Source organism: Macrobrachium nipponense, chromosome 4 (genome assembly GCF_015104395.2).
Source record: "Macrobrachium nipponense isolate FS-2020 chromosome 4, ASM1510439v2, whole genome shotgun sequence".
Lineage (NCBI taxonomy): Eukaryota > Metazoa > Arthropoda > Malacostraca > Decapoda > Palaemonidae > Macrobrachium > Macrobrachium nipponense.
This window is the reverse complement of record NC_061100.1, coordinates 137,687,403-137,704,653: the sequence shown is the minus strand read 5'-3', so window position 1 is coordinate 137,704,653 and position 17,251 is coordinate 137,687,403. Positions and strand designations below refer to the sequence as shown.

Below are 17,251 nucleotides of genomic sequence, written 5' to 3'. Positions count from 1 at the left end.
TGAGCCAAGGGCTCACCCTCTTGCTTCAAATTAACTAGATCAGGTAGCAACTCTTCCGGGTCTTGTACTTAGTGTACGGGTGTGAGCTTGGCCGTGAGGGAGGTGCGAATGTCCAACATTATGTACAGTAAGTAAGCGTTCTTTCCTGTAGCCATCGTTGGGCTAATTGATGTTAACCTTTACTCACTTTGTTTAATCAACTTTTGGGTATGTGTCCCTATTTGTTTTAATGAAAGTGCAATTTCATTTAAGTGATTTTTATGTTTTTGAGTAGTTGCGTGGCCACGTTAATTTCTTCTAAATTTGGGGTGCTGTGACACCCAAGTTCACGCATTAATATTTTGTCTTTCTGTTAACACTGATAAATTTTAGTTTCGCAATAAAATTGTTAAAATCCTCCATGTTTACCTTTCGAGTTGTCCCTGTGCACAGGCTGGAACCTGTCCCCTTCCTCCATTTGGCACGAACCTAAAAAACAGTCGCTATAACATTTGTGACATTTTGGTCTTTCTTTGAATCGGATAGCCCTAAGGATCCAGGCCCCGAGCAATGGCAGCTCGATTATGGTATTCAACGTTTTAGGTTTGGGTCATTTGCAACTACCCTCATGCCTTCCGTGTGATGAAAACACAAAGGTTACTGTAGGCTAGGAGCTCTGCAACAGAGCCTAGTTTTGTTCTTTGCCCACATTAGGGGCTATTTAGATGCAAGATCCTGTGCCAGTGCAAGGCTAGTATAACCATTGTGTTGTTCATGCGTGAAACGTATGTTCAGCCATATTTCTTTGTGTTAGATTAATCTCCCGCGAGCAGGCAGAAAAAGCAATTGGGAAATCATTAACATAACGTGAAGGGTGACCTAATTTCCTTTGTAACATTTGGAATTTATAGAGAAACTCAAAATGACGGCCGCCTCCATAATGCAAATCGAGTCCCTTGTAGGCCTTTTGACCACCACGATCAGTCGTGCCAATACGAATCTTGTAAACTCCTTAACTGTGAATGTTTATCAGAATTTGTTAGACAGAATTCAATCAGACGAGAAACAGTTACGAATGTTGTATGCGTCACACACAGTCAAATTAGAGTCATCACACGAGAGTAAAGTTATTAATGTCCTGGAAGATGCAGGCCAAGTTGTAACCTTGTTATTGAGTCATATCAGCATGTTGACTAGCGTAACGCAGCCAACAACATGTTTACCACATATCAAAGAGCTACCCCTACCCACATTTAAAGGCGAAAAAAGTGAATTTGCCACATTCACTGAACTTTTTGATGCCCATGTGCATAGGAGATCTGATCTAGATGATGTTGCTTAGTATACCTATTCGTTAGGTTCATTAGAAGGAGAGCCGCTCAAGGTCGTTCAATCTTGAGCGTAACAACTGCAAATTACCAAGTTGCCCGCGATTTGCTTGAGAAGTATTACAGCAACCAGCAGCAGACACTTTTTGTCCCTAAGTGCAATTATGTTGACCTCAAGAATTTCCGCATAGAACTAACTGTTTCAATCTAACAAATCAAATGTTTGAGCAGAGCCCCATTAGATCACGGTATGTTATTAAGTCTTATCACCCAGAAGTTGTCGCAAGAACAAGTCTATTCCAAGGTAGTTGATTATCTGTATAAATGTGATTTTTCATTGAACGAGTTGTTTGAAGAGCTGGATTTCACTATAAGTTCAATGGAGGATGATGCGTTGCGGAGGGAAGAGGAATTTTCAACCACCCGTAAGAAGGGGTCCAAAGCGAGTGGTAACTGCGCAACCGCTTACCCATTCTGTAACGGCAATCTCTCCACGTCTCTTTGTGTAAAGTACTCTACCATGGCGGCTAAAAAACATCAGTTAATTTTGAATAAGAAATGTTTCAACGCCTAGCGTCCAGTCACGCCAGTAGGCAATGTAACATAAAGTGTAATTGTATGTTATGTGATGGACGACATCACAGTTTGATTTGTGAGAAAGACAGTTCGCAATCCAGATCCGTCGTGCCCACCAGCAACCCCAGTTATCAGTCCTTCTCAAAAATATCACAAGTAGTCTTGCTGCCTGTGAAGAACACAGGCACCAACCAAAAGATAAGTAAAAAAATGCAGCCAAAAGCCAAAGATGAGAAACTGTGTAACTGCATAGATGGTCAAGGACGAGCCTTCGACCGAGTTGCTGGCTACCTTATTGTCAACCATTACAGCTACCATGTATTCACGTAGGAAACCCCTTTCCACCAGAGTATTTTTGGATCCCAGTAGCCAACGCAGTTTCATCTCGAGTTGGCTTGCGAAGAAGTTAGGGTTACTAGTTTTAAACGCGCTTCGTTGAATATTGCACCGTTCGGCTCGCAGATTGTACAAGGCGAGTACGATGTCGTTTAATGTAGGATACACATAGGTGTCAGAGTAATCCGCATTAAACTTGTTGTCCATGATGATGTAAACACTCCCATTCATAATGTTGGCCTTTCTAACATAAAAGTGTATTTGCAGTGCAAAGGTTGCACTATAGCCGATGATAAAATTAATAGCGATCTTCTTACTAACATTAATATCCTGGTTGGGGCAGATTATTTTAGCTTGTTCATCCTTGGTATAGACAAGATTGATGGAGTGAGTTTGTTTGTGATGCATATCTGCATAACGCCATATGGTCACGTACCACAGTGGGCCCTGGGAGGGATAAACGCATCTGTTGTTTACCATTTACGAGTTTGTCAAGCCACCCCAGAAATCGATATTGATATGTGGTGGAGAATGGATACCATAGGAATCGCTCCGCACAAACAGTACACCACCTCAGAACATGCTGCTATAAATAAAGTCCAGAGTAGCATTATAAGTACCAAACGAGGGTACAAAGTAAGCTTACCGTTCCACAGGTCAGAACGCCCAGATTCGAATTATCATAATGCATTCGTTTAATTGAACGCGTTAAAAATGCAATTTCTGAAAGATCCTGAGTACCGAAAAGACTATGAGAATGTTCTTCAGACGTCTCTCAATGCTGGGTTCATTTCTGAAGTGAAGTCACTGATTTAAAGATTGAGGGATATTACTTGCCCCACTTTGGGGTTAAGAAGCAAAGTCTCACGACTCCTTTATAAATCGTGTTCAACACATCCTCAAAGTGAAGGGACAACTGTCATTGAATGGTTGCCTTTATCCAGGTCCCAACTTAGTTGAAATGCTATATGATTTGCTCCTTAAGTTTCGACACGATCCCTATGCATTAGAATCGGACATATCAAAAGCTTTCTACAGAGTATTGCTACATCCCGATGATACTGAATATGCAAGTTTTTTGTGGCAACGCAAGCCAAAACGAGCAGCCATGTACACCTTTAATGTTGTGGTTCTTGGCATAACCAGTAGTCCTTATCATTTGCAACAAGTGCTCCAACCCATCTCCACGAGCCGGGGCGGGAAGATATAATCAAATCCTTCTATGTCAATGATCATCTGTAGACATTTGTAGCCAGGGAAATAATGGAAAGAGATTATTGCCAGGTCAAATCTTTGATAGATGAGGCCCACATGCCTTTGACAGGGTGGGCAAGTAATTGTAGGGAGTTTGATCAGCAGATTGGTTGCAAGGAACTCGATGAAGTCAATGCTTTGGGAATAAGTAGGGATAGAAGGGACAATAAGTTGAGTTTAAGGCCTAAGAATGTCCAGAGCTGTAGAAGTGGTTCCAATCATCTACCAAATGCAAGCTACTGTCCCTTTTGGTAGCCAATTTTGACCCCTTAGGGCTAGTCATTCCCCTTTTTGTGCGGGGAAAAATTCTCCTTCAAGAATTGTGGGAAGCCAGGGTAGGCTGGGATGATGTGCTGTCAGATGGTCACCAACTAGAAGCTAGCAAACTACTGGCTGAATTCAACAATGTTCACACATGTAAGTTTGGGAGGGGAATTGTGCATAAAGGTAGCGAATTGCATCTGTTTACTGATGCGTTGGGCAAAGCTTATGGCGCTGTAGCCTGTGTCAGGCAGAGATCCGAACATGTTAGTCTCTCAACTTCCAAAATGCAAGTCACACCTTACACGCAAGCAAAACTGACAATTCCAAAGTTAGAATTATTAGCATTATGGTTAGGATTTAGATTGGGAAAGCATCTTTGTTAAGTTGTTTAGCTTTACCACTGTAGGCACTGGACTGATAGCAAGGTAGCTATTGCCTGGGTAGCTAGCTGCACGGGAAGTAAAAACATGTTAATTTCTGATAGAGTGGGGGAGATTGTTTCGATCCAACAGGAGTGTGGCATCGAGTTGATGTCCTGACGAAGCAGAATCCTGCTGACATCTTGACCAGAGGTTCAACATTGCACGATTTGAAAGTCAACTGACTGTGGCATGAAGGACCGCCCTTTCTATGCAGTGAGGGCACCCCTGAACCATGTGTCAAAGAGGGAGAAACTCCAATCCAACAAAATGTGATCAAGGCCACCCTGAGGGAGCTCAGGGAAGAAGGAACTTTGACTCCGCCCACTGAACTGTGGAAATTGCAGGGGAGTAACGTAGATTTCACACGACCTATGAAAATTGTCTTTGGTATTGAAAATTGTGAACTGCCAAGCAGACCCTTTCTTGAAATTAGTTTACTTAGAACAGAGACACCACCTTTACAGTGTGTAGTAAGTTAGAGAGGGGCGTGCCTATGCCCACTCACATTAATAATTTTGTAAAACTATTAAACCTAGTCATGCGCAATTTTCACACAAAATAGATTAGTTAATGTTACTAATACAAAGAATGAATTAGTATTGCTGCCCTCCAAAGGTACTTTAGTATCATTGTATCTCACCCATCTCAATGTAACTCAAATGCATTGTGGGGTTAATGTTCTGATAGCTCTTTTTCGGCAGGAATGTTGGAGCCCAGGATTGAGGGCTACTGCCAAGAGAGTAGTGGGGAGATGTAGGGTATGCATGTTAGTCTTCAGACCTCTTCTCCAACAACCACCACCTCCAACCCTCCCTACCAACAGAGCACTCATGATATGTCCCTTCGAGAAGGTAGGAGTAGACCACACGGGCCCCATACCTATAGAAGGAGGAGTGGGGCACATTCTCATCATCACCTGCTTGGCCAGCCATGCAGTATATCTCAATTGCTGCAGTGGCCTGGACACCAATAAATTCATTCTGCAGCTTCGACGCTTCGCAGCCACCCATGGTGCTCCTTCAACCGTCTACAGTGATAATGCTATGACCTTCAGGGCCGCAAGCACTTTTCTCCAAGAGGTGTATGACAAGGATGTTACCGGAGAATTCCTGCACTGAATGGGAATCAAGTGGGTTTTTCAAACTCCCCTATCTCCCTGGAAGGGAGGATTTTTTAAAAGGCTGATTGGGGTTGTCAAGAGGACGCTCACTACGATGGAATATGTTCACCGAGGAACAACTCCGAACCCTAATCAAAGAAGCAGAAGCTGTGGTCAACAACCGCCCCTTGATGTACTCGGGTGACATGCATGAGGATGAAGCCCTCACACCATCGCACCTCATCCATGGAGATGTTGTTCACTTACTGCTGCCTGTGGTTCCTCATGAGGATATGCATATGACACTGACGACACGTCAGCTCCGTCATCAATATTTCATGTTGACAGAGACCCTCAGTCGCTTTAAAAGGTACTGGAGGGAAGGCTACCTGAAATCTCTGCAAGAGCGTCACGACCTGCGAGAGGTCCCCCCGCCCCGACTGCGCTATGTGTAGGTGGCATCGTGCTGGTGAAAGCAGACCAGCGCAAATGCAGTCAGTGGCCCCTCGGCAGAATCCTCGAGCTTTATCCTGATGAAAAAGGAGTCGACAGGTCCCTAAAAGTCTTCTTTGAGGGAGAGGAACATCTGCATGCAACACAACATATCATCCCACTTGAGATGAACGCCCATGACGACGATTGATGAGAAGATGATGTCCAGGATGACAAGAGTGAAGAAAACGTAAGTAATGGTGAGCCAGAGATAGACGTTTATGATGAAGTGAATCGACGGACTGATGAACTTGAAGAAAGTGGTCATGACGTAAGTAGTGTTAGGAGGGAAATGAGTGAGACAGTACGTGATGCAGGTATCCAACTGAAAAGGAAGGCTGCATAGGAACAGAGAAAAAGGATGTCGGAATGGGTAAGAAACGATCTGATTTAGTGTAGTGTATGTATTTGTTGAAAGTAAAAAGGTGAATTCTGAAAGTGTGCACATTGAAAAAGAGTTCTGAAGGAATTAGGGCTGAGACTGTTCTCTATACCCCGATTTCTGATGAGTAGTTGCATGAGAGCTGACCCTGCGGTCCATGACGAACTCAACAGAACGACTTGCATATGTGTTGAATTGTGAACATTGTACATTTTGTAACTTGCATTGCACGGGAAGAGCTCCCACCATGTGAAACCCTTGTATAAGTGTTTTTTTTTGGCATCTCTGTTGCAACAACGAACCTTTGAATTTGTAGATCGTAACGATCTTATTGTGTAAGTGATCTGTTACTATTCTTGCCTTAATTGGCTGGTCTCGTGACATATTTCCAACTTTTATGATTGCTAAATCACCTATGCCTAATTGCATCAGTTTATCATTAAATTTTCTGCCATTGATGATGGCCTTGATATGAGTATGCTCTGTGACAAGCACTGAGTGAGTTGCAAGTTCCTTGAAGAAGAATCTTCACTTTATTTCATGATTTTGCATTTATCACTGATCAAGCTATGCTTGAGTATTGATGTTGAGTTGATTCTTCTATTGATGCTTTGAGATATGTTAATGTTGACAAACTGAGATATATGCTTGCATTGCCTTTGCATGAGTGCAGTCACCATGATGTGCACTGCACTGTTTGTCTATTGATGCCATGATGTTATTCAAATTGCATTTTGATGTGATCCTGTTGCCATTAGATGGTCTGTGTTGCTCTGCAGTATGTTATGGTGAATTGACATTGATTGAATTTTGCTGAGCCATTTATTGCAATTATTACCTTGAGAGTTACAATTTGTGCATTGCTTTTGATTCTCTTTTGATTATTGATTTGTGCCCTTCCCTTTTTGAGTGATCACTCCATATCGCGCCTGTTTACTGTTGAAAGCTAGAACCATGCTGTAGTGCTGCACACGAGCCTAGGATTCGACGACCCGTTTGCCCATGTCTGCTTACTCTGTCCGACTGCCATATTGCCTGCTTTCTTTGCCTCCCCCCTTTTGGAGGGTGGAGAATGTAACGTAAAATTAGTGCACAAATTTTCCGAGACATATTTCCCACCCATCCATCCATTTCCCGCTTTTCAATGTAAGCAGAATTGCCACGTATCGGGCGGTCTGGCTACAAGACCCGGAAGAGTTGCTACCTGATATACATTAAGGGGTTAATTAGAAGCAAGAGGGTGAGCTCTTGGGGTGGCCTGCTTTTATACCCGAGCGGATCAGGTTTAGTCAGTTTTACGGATAGCTTGCTTTCTTCAAAAAGAAAGCATTCCTCTGTTTCTTATATAATTTACAAGACAACAAGAATTCTGTTATTAATCCATGTGAGAGGAGAGGCGATGACTGATAAATGCTAACTGTCAAAAAAGAACCATTTAGCTTTAGCCGCTAGACCGCTGATACGTGGAAATTTGCCTCACATTGAAAAGCGGGAAATGGATGGATGGGTGGGAAATACGTCTCGGAAAATTGTGCACTAATTTTTCACGACACGTTAGGTTACTGATGGAGTACCTGCATTGGTAAGATACGTTTTCCCATGGCGAGCAGGCACCAAGTAAGTGTGCAGGTTGTAGACGGCAACTGGAGTCATTATGTAATTGAGGACGCAATAAACCACACGCCTCCACCACCGTGTATCTCTTGTCCCACCTTGACATCCAATATGGCACAGTGATTCTTAAGGACCAACGTGACTCTCACCATGCCCTTCCAGCGTCGCTCAGCGCAGTCCACCCCAAGGGCCGCACGCCCTGTCGTCCCCCGCGGGCTTCTTCCTGCCCTGCAAGAAGCCAGGCAGGCCGTGGCAGCACAGCAACAAATGATCAACTCCCTCCGCGACCGGATTACGACACATGCTACCCCTGCACCTTGTGTCCCTTCGTCTGCAGCCCTGGAGAAGCGCGAAATTGAGCTGAAGCCTGCCGCGTTCAGATCCTGGAGAAGGTTGATGGAATGTTGGATCGAATTATGTAGAGTACCGCCGCACAAGGTCGTCCACCACATCAGGCTATACTGCATGCCCCCTCTGCAACAAGCGCTGGACGCCAGATTCACCTCACAGGAATGGAGTAACCTCACCACTACGGAAGTCATGGATTTTATTCGCGATATTGTGTTACGCTCTACAAGCCGCGCTGTGTTATGGTCAGAGTTTTTCAATGCGATACAAGGCCCAGGCAAAAGCGTTAGCGATTATTTTTTAAAGTGTTCCCTAAAGGCCACCGATTGCAATTTCCAGTGCCCTCAGTGTCAGTGTAATCTAGCTGAATATATGTTATTACCTAAGTTAACGGTGGGCCTAAGTGATGAGGCTATGCGTTGTCATGTGTACCAATGTAGCAATGACATTAATAGTGTTAGCGTCCTTAGGGCCAGGTGCTGTGCTTACGAGGCGGCCCGTGTTGACGCCGCTGAGTGCCAATGCAATTGGCGGGAAACTACTCTTGCGGCTGGCAGCGAGATATCCGAGGCAGATCATCTGAATGCAACTGTCTCTGGTACAGGTAGGGGCCACCCACCCCCTCCCTGTGGGAACTGCGGCGGCCGCCACGCCCCCGGCAGAGCCTCATGCCCCGCGAAGTCTGCCGTAGGCAACGGATGCCACAAGCCGTGCCACTATCAAAAATGCTGCAGGAAGTCCCATGCAAAAACGGCAGAATCCCCGACAGACGTGTCTAGTGCTGTGCTTGTAGCGGGCGCAAACCTCACCCGCCACCCAGTAGTGGAGGTAACAGTCGTCCACACCGCCACAGGAGTACAAGCGCCTGTCTCTGCCGTGGCAGACACCGGGGCACAGGTATGTGTGGCGGGCCCCTCCCTGCTGTCGCGCCTCCAAGTCCGCCCAGCAGCCCTTACACCCCGTGCCGGCTTGTGGGATGTGGCAAACCTCCCCCTGAAGTGCCTTGGATCCGCTGTGTGCCACGTCACCTTGCAAGCTGAACGCCTGCAGGGACTTGAAGCTGGTACCCAAGGAGTTCCCCCACCCCTCCCCCACGGTGGCACACGTGAGCTTGTTCGATGGTGTGGCCCGATGGGCCGCATCAGGAGGAGCATGCGGCCAGACTGGAAGCCTGGCTCCTGCGACATTTCGCCACGACGACGTTTAACACAGCCAGAAAGCCACTGCCAGTGATGCAGGGGGAACCGCACCACATCCACCTGCTCCCAGGAGCCACACCCTACGCATGCCACACCCCATCATCGGTGCCAAAACACTGGGAAGAGGAAGTGAAAGCTCGAAGAGGACGTCGCAGTGGCGTCATAGAACCGGTACCTGCTGGCAGCCGACTGAGTGGTGTGCTCGTATGGTGGTCGTCGCCAAGAAGTCAGGACAGCCACGCTGTACAGTTGACTACCAGCACCTCAATGCATCCTGCCTGCGGGAGACACACCACACTCCAGCCCCATTCGACATGGTGTCCGGGGTACCCAAGCACACATTCAAGACCGTGGCGGACGCATACTGGGGATACCACCAGGTGGAGCTAGACGAGGAAAGTAGCGACCTGACCACATTCATCACCCCCTGGGGGAGATTTTGTTACCGGCGTACCCCCATGGGACACTGCTCCGCCGGCGATGCGTATACTCGTCGATTCGACGACGCCATCCAGGACATCCAGAGGAAACACAAGTGCGTGGACGACACCCTGCTCTATGACGACAGCATTGAAGGGGCTTTCTGGCACGCCTACGACTTCCTCAAAACATGCGCAGCTAAGGGCGTCACCCTGAAGCCGGAGAAATTCCAGTTCGCAAGAAGAGAAGTGGACTTTGTGGGCTTCAACTTGGGCTGGGAGGCCTACAAGCCAACAGAGGAATGTTTGGCAGCCATCAAGAACTTCCCGATGCCAACTTCCCGATGCCGTGTCAGCCCTCTATCACCGACATAAGGGCGTGGTACGGATTCGTCAACCAGCTGGCACCCTTCCTTGTAACAGCCCCCATCATGGACACATTCAGGGAGCTCCTCAAAAAGCCAACAGGGAAGTTAGTGTACTGGGACGAGGCTCCGCACCAAATTCCATCAAGCCCAGGAGACAATCTGCCAATTAGCAAAGGACGGGTTGGCCTACTACAACAGGAGCCGCCCCACAGCAGCGATCACCGACTGGAGCAAAGAGGGCATAGGGTTTGTTATCCTTCAGCAGTATTGCGTGTGCAGCTCTGCCGCCACACCCTTCTGCTGCACGGGCACGTGGCGCCTGGCGCTATGCGACAGCCGCCATCTCACCGCCACCGAAGCTGGCTACGCCACCATGGAGGGGGAAGCCCTCGCAGTATCCTGGTGTCTCCAGAAGGCGAGGCTGTTCCTGGTGGGGTGCCTCAACCTCACCGTCGTGACAGACCACCGCCCATTCACCAAGTTGCTGGGGGATCGGGCCCTTACGGATATCTCCAACCCCTGTCTCTTCAGGCTGAAGGAGAGAACCGCTTCAGGGTCAAGTATCTGCCGGGGAAGCGTAACAGTGCGGCAGACTTCCTGTCACGATACCCCGCCCTGAAAGCCGATCCCAGCACCCACGACGTGGACCTCGACGAGGACCTCACCGACGCCGTAGCAGCCGCTGTCTTAGCAGCAATGTAATGGGAAAAATATTCCTTTAATTATTAGTGATTTATTTAGGAATTGATTCATCATCCTCCTATAATATCTTTACACTGCTGTTGTAAAAGTGATTGAACTGTGAAATGTTTTCGTTTCTGTTGTGGACAAGTGCGTGGCAGTGTAGCCAGTCCCTTGTTTTGTTTTTCTTCCGCTCTGAGTATGGGAACGCTGCCCTGAATCTTTCGTCTGCATTTTGGTAACACTAAAAGACACATGTAAGAATCACGAATGCTCTCGTGTGAAAAGGACGCAATGGGTCCCGCCTTCAATTTGGCTATTTTACCAAATTAATAATGCAAATTGTTATCTATCCCTTGCAAGGGATCTAGTCCAGGGGATCTAGTCCAGAGATCTAGTCCAGGAGTTCTGAAGACTAGGTAAATTAATCAAGTCCAGGAGACTAGGTCTGGGAGAAATTTGGCATGATGTAATGAGTAATAAAGAAACAAGCTGAATACCAGGAATTTTCTTCAATACCCCTAAAATGGAAATCAACATTTCAACTGCCTCCCAGTGGGAAGACATCACCTGGCCTCATCAGTAGTAAGACCCATACACACAAGGAATATCATGTAATAGCAGGTAGGACAGGCCTACCCTATTTTCCAGGCAGCGTAAACGTTAGTCTTCATACCCACCGTGTCAACTATGACAGTACCATTCTCCGAACCCGTGTCTCCAGGCAAGAAGACTGACAAAAGTGTATATGTTTACAAATAGTAGTTTTATTCCGTATCTTAATGTCGTGGTGAGGGAAAATCCCGCCCGTGACAGCAATAGAGCACGACAGCTGCGTTGTGGACGAGGCGAGTGTCAGACATGCTGCCGTCAGCGACCCCGTGCATCAGCTGCTCATGGCCAGGGTCCTGGCCAGGGACTGGGCCGACAGGAAGTCCCAGGAAGTTGCATGCCTTCGGCCCTTCTATGGTGTCAGGGGGAGGCTGGCCGTCGTCCAAGACTTAGTGACATACACATTCGAACAGGGCAACGTCCGCCTAGTTATCCCAGAGCCTCTTCATCAGCAGGTGGCTACTAACCTACACACGGGGCACCAAGGCCTGGACTCTATGCAACGACAAGCGTGCCAGACGGTATACTGGCCTGGACTTGAGGGGGACCTGCAGTATCGCCGCTCCTTGTGGGAAGAATGCGACGTTCATGCACCATCCCAGGCTGCGGAGGAATTCATCATCACGCCGCCCCCCCGAGTACCCCTTCCAGATGACGGTAGCGGATATGTTCCAGCACGACAGACACATGTACATGGCCTACGCAGATAGGCTCACAGGTTGGCTGGAGTTGGCCCACTTCCCCCACGGTACCTCCTCCTCTCACATCAAGACCCAGCTACATCGCTACTTCGCCAGGTGGGGGGCCCCGGAGCAAATCTCCACGGACGGTGGCACTAATCTGGCAAGCGAGGATATGGGTGAATTTTTCAAGTTATGGGGCGTGTCCGTGCGACTATCATCTGCCCAGTACCCACAGTCCAACAGTAGGGCAGAGGCTGCAGTCAAGGTTGGGAAGCGGATAATAATGGCCAACACGGGCAGCGGCAGCAACCTTAACACGGACAAGTCCTTTTTGGCTATGCTACAGTACCTCAACACACGGAATGAATAAGTCACCCGCCCAGATGGCAGCAGGCAGGCAGCTCCGAGACGGCGTACCTACGGCCCGCTGGCACCTCACGGTAGACAAACACTGGGGGGCAACCCTCTGGCATAGAGAACGTCAGATGGCTGACAACGGTGCTGCCCTCACCGAGAACGGACCCTCCAGAACGCTTCCCGTCATCAACCCGGGCTCCCAAGTGCGAGTGCAAAATCAAGCCACCAAGCTGTGGGACCGTACCGGTACCATGGCGGAAATGCTCCCATTCCGATAATACCTAGTCAGACTGAACGGCAGCGGGCGCCTCTCCCTCTGTAACAGGAAGCACCTGCGACTCACATCATCGGGGCCCCAGCCAGGGCGGGCCACACCTGCCACGCATCCAGCCCCTCCCACGCCCAAGCAGCCACCAGTCAGCCACCCTATGCCCAGCCCGCAAGCAGTGCGGGAGTCACGCCCATCACGTCACGCCAGGAGGCCAGCTTGGATGAATGACTACATATGACGTCTTTGACTGTCATACACCCTTCTTATGTGTAATCACATACATTACAGCAGCATCTTTTTATTTATTTATTTTTTTTGTTGGATCTGTCCCAATACTCTGGCACATGCATCCAATTTAATCCATGTATATCCATGTATTGTTCTTATTGCTTATCCATGTATACCCATGTATTAATCTCGGGGGGGGGGGGGGGGGGGGGGGATGATGGAGTACCTGCATTGGTAAGATACGTTTTCCCATGGCGAGCAGGCGCCAAGTTAGTGTGCCGGTTGTAGACGGCAAACTGGAGTCATTATGTAATTGAGGAAGCAATAAACGACACGCCTCCACCACCGTGTATCTCTTGTCCCACCTTGACATCCAATAGTTACGTATACCGCTTTTCAATTCAGCAACAGTCTGTCATTAATCTAGCGACTATTGTACAATTTCCGAGCTCAAAGGCAGGTTCCATTACATTATCAAGTTAAAAAAAAAGATAGTTCAAATCAGGAATGGATAATGTCGGCTGTTTTTAGTTAAAAGTGTATCTAGTGTATTTTAAAGTTTATGCTTAGTTATTTATTTGTTAGTTGTTCAGTGTTAGAATTAATAACGAAATTTTTATTCATGGCTGCTGGAAGAACGAAATTATTATTAATGCATCAATGAATTAAAATCTCGTTTTATTTGAATTAATGATGCAGCCACTGAGCTTTGAAATTGTGCAATAGTCACTAAAATAAGGACAAACAATGTGTTTTCCTTTTAATTTGATTTTATGATTTTAAATAATAGTTCTCTTTTCACAACGAATCTGCTACTTCACTAACTGTTTCAAGGTTTTATTTATGATTAATGCTGTGATGCGACTACTATGATTGGTTTATAAATGTTTAAAAAGCCAATGCAACGCTAAGCACCATCCCGGCGCGGAGTGGTAGTAGGCCATTATGTAATAAACTCTGTTATTAACTGCTATATTAGCCAAAATACACAAGCTATTTTTTCAATGCAATTCAAAAGATTTAACTCTTTAGGTGCAATTTTATCGCTTTGGTGCCGTCTCTGCCTTGAAAATAAGAAAAAATTCATTGCAGAGTAACTCAAGTCACTATTCAAAACTCAAATAAACATTGTAACATTCTTTATCTGTAAAAAATAAAATGAAGCAGGTATCAACGTTTTGAATGATACTGATAGCGTTCATATCTTATGTTGTTCATTTGTCATGTTTCAACATTTTATCCCAAGAAAGCTAGATCATGGAATATTTGATAAGCACGCATTAAAATTTGCTACTACTCCGAGTCCGGTTTGGCGTTTCTATCCTACATCAAAATGGCGGCGATGGCTTCATCTCTCGTAATGCTTGTTAAATGGTTGTGCCCAATCTATTGTTCTTATGTGACCCTTACTTAGGGTCGAAGAGACACTGCAAAGAACCTTAGGTAATGACAACAGTGCACCGCATGAGGGGTACTGACGGCACTATTTTCCTACGGGGAACTCAGTAAATCTACCACTTTACCTTATTGAGAGCACCAGAATGAGTAAAGTAGAATATGCCTCTTGGACCCTGCCCAGTTTCCACAAATTTTCTGAAATAAAAATTTCTTGAATTAATAAAAAGATAGTTGACTTTCATACCCCAGGTAAATATGTTTTGATATCTAATACGCCATGCAAAATACAGCTTAAGCTAGAAATCTTCAAAATTCAAAACATAAGATAGAAGACACTATATAAGAGCAACTTTTTAAAATTATGGTAATGTGTTTTGTGACCAGAAAAATGTAGGCCCAAATATACAATCGTACAAAAAGTGTTATTAACTTTTACATCTCACATACTGATTAACCTACAAAAACTTGTAGGTTAATCAAAATATTAAGTTGTATCAGAATGAGATAAAGAAAAGAAAAACTACAATTCTTTATTAGATTCATTGTGGAATGACAGTTATTTCACATTGAAGGAACAAATGAATCACGAAAACTGGTATCGCAGTTTGTGCAAATAAACCAAGATTAATTAGGTAATGAATATTAAGAGAACTACGAGTTTTATTTCTCTAAGAGTTAACTTTGCATTTCAGCTTCATATTTTGGAATGATTTTTTAATGGAAACTTTTTCAATCTCTTCATAGCTAAAATATAAAATATTTTTTTTATCTGATTACATTCAAGTCAGACTGCAAGGCTTATGGGATGTAAATAGTCTCTCTCTCTCTCTCTCTCTCTCTCTCTCTCTCTCTCTCTCTCTCTCTCTCTCTCTCTCCCCACTTAGCTAGCAATAAAAATGTTGTGGAGGCAAGTTGTTCTTCCAGGAGCTAATCAGAGTTTGCCTTCAAACTGCTATAATGTAATATGTTGGTCTATTATTCGAGAATATGAATGCAGAATTGAAATATGTTGAAATTTGTAATATAGCAGAGTTGCAAACACCGAGCGTGCCAACTGGAATTTTCATTCAGACTGGGTGTAGCGCTGCATATTCGTTTGGTAATCATGATGGTGAATATGAAACTGCAATATACTGAAATTTGCTTACAATACAATAATGTAACAGGCAATAAAAAAAAATGCCAAAAATAGCAAGGCTATAGCCTCCGGAGTTTTTTTTTTTTAGGGGCAACTGATTTTTTCCTTCAAACTGTGGAACTGCTGGCCACGAATGTGCCTGCAAAAGTTCATTGTATTCATTATGGATTTGATTTCAAGCGGATGTATACTGGAAGCATTTTTGTCTGGAAGACTGATGGAAATAAGTCTTTCTTACATAATTCTAAATTTTAAAACATTATAAATATCAATATCACTGCTTTTAGCAAGTATTTACGATTTACGGACAGTGGTGAACTGAACATTTCTGAGGTTCATTTTCGTAGGATGTTATTAGTTTTGGGATGTACTGGACAACCCCTTATGCCCTACAACTAAGGGGGACCACAGCAGGGTTTTTTGGGGGAGGAAAACACAAAACGATGGAGGAATTTAACCTAACCTAACCAGGACGCCAAGTCGTACCTAGCCGGGGGCTTTGCCAACGTAACCAAGGGCACTATGAATTAAAGTTAATAGAGTTGCGACCTGACCCATCCACACATCCCTTACCCTAACCTAGGATGTCTGGTGTCTGGTCCTTCACCTGGCTTAAGGCTTCGGACTTCATGGGCCCACCACCACAACCTAGGCCACCAGGCGGTCCCACATAATTGTAGGATAAAAGGGTTTAGACGACTAATTTCTTACTGAAATGAACGCCGAAAACATTCAAAAAAGGCTAAAAAATCAAAACTGCATAAAAAAAATTCAAGTAACAAAAGCTGCGCATTTTCACCAAAGAAGTTAGGTTACTCTGTTAAGAAATGCCTGAATCCTAGAATCCCATTTAATTGGTCACATTAAGAATAAAATATCAATTCGTTTCAGCATTTTCCATGTATCCTCATTTCCAAATTAAGTAATTTGCAATTTTCTTATTGATTTTAATCACGTTTCAGCATTGACCAGGTGCCCATATTGCCAAATGAAAATAACAGTAATTTGAGATTTTGAAACTGAATTGAGCATGCTAAGGAGCGTTAGGAATGAAGTAGTAGACGACTCCATTATCGTGATCTGTTGTGAAAGTACAATAATACCCATCCATTTTTCTGATCATGCGGCACAGTGAGAGAAAGATCCCAGGTGACAATGGGATCTTCCATGTAAGAAAAAACAAAGCATTCTGTTTTTGTTCATGACAGATTAACTGTTTATGCCAGCACAGAAAACTGCTCATACTAAAATATGAAAAGTTCAGGAATAAGGCGAGTTGAAATTTAAGCTGACACAAACCACAAAGACCCTTTTTGACGACGGCTTTGATGGTTTCCCTGCCTGGTAGTGGCCTTGTAATTTCATTAGTACAGTATTCGCATCCTATAGATAACATTAATGGTAATTGACAAACTTGAGAAGAAACACTCCCTATCGGGAGAGGATAGCGTATGTGATTGCCAGCGTAAAATGGCTAATATATATATATATATATATATATATATATATATATATATATATATATATATATATATATATATATATATTGTAATAAGTATACACCATCTCCGATTAAAAGTAAAGTAAGATTTGCGGAACCAGAAGGAAATAACGTTAAATACAAATTAAATTTTATTCATAATTAAATAGCCTATATGCGTATTCGGCCCTCCATCTCACACATCACTTCCTTAAAGGCATTAACTCTTATTCACCTCTTGCCTGTTTGACTGCTGTGGCCTTCTACTTGCAGATTAACTTGGGTTTGAGAGAAAGTGCACCATTGGAGGGCACCCTGCCCAA

At 44.9% G+C, this 17,251-nt stretch overlaps 1 pseudogene; it reads right to left on the bottom strand.

The window, feature by feature from the left end:
* LOC135211217 (multiple inositol polyphosphate phosphatase 1-like) overlaps positions 1–17,251 on the bottom strand; it is a 64,626-nt pseudogene that overhangs the window by 33,157 nt on the left and 14,218 nt on the right.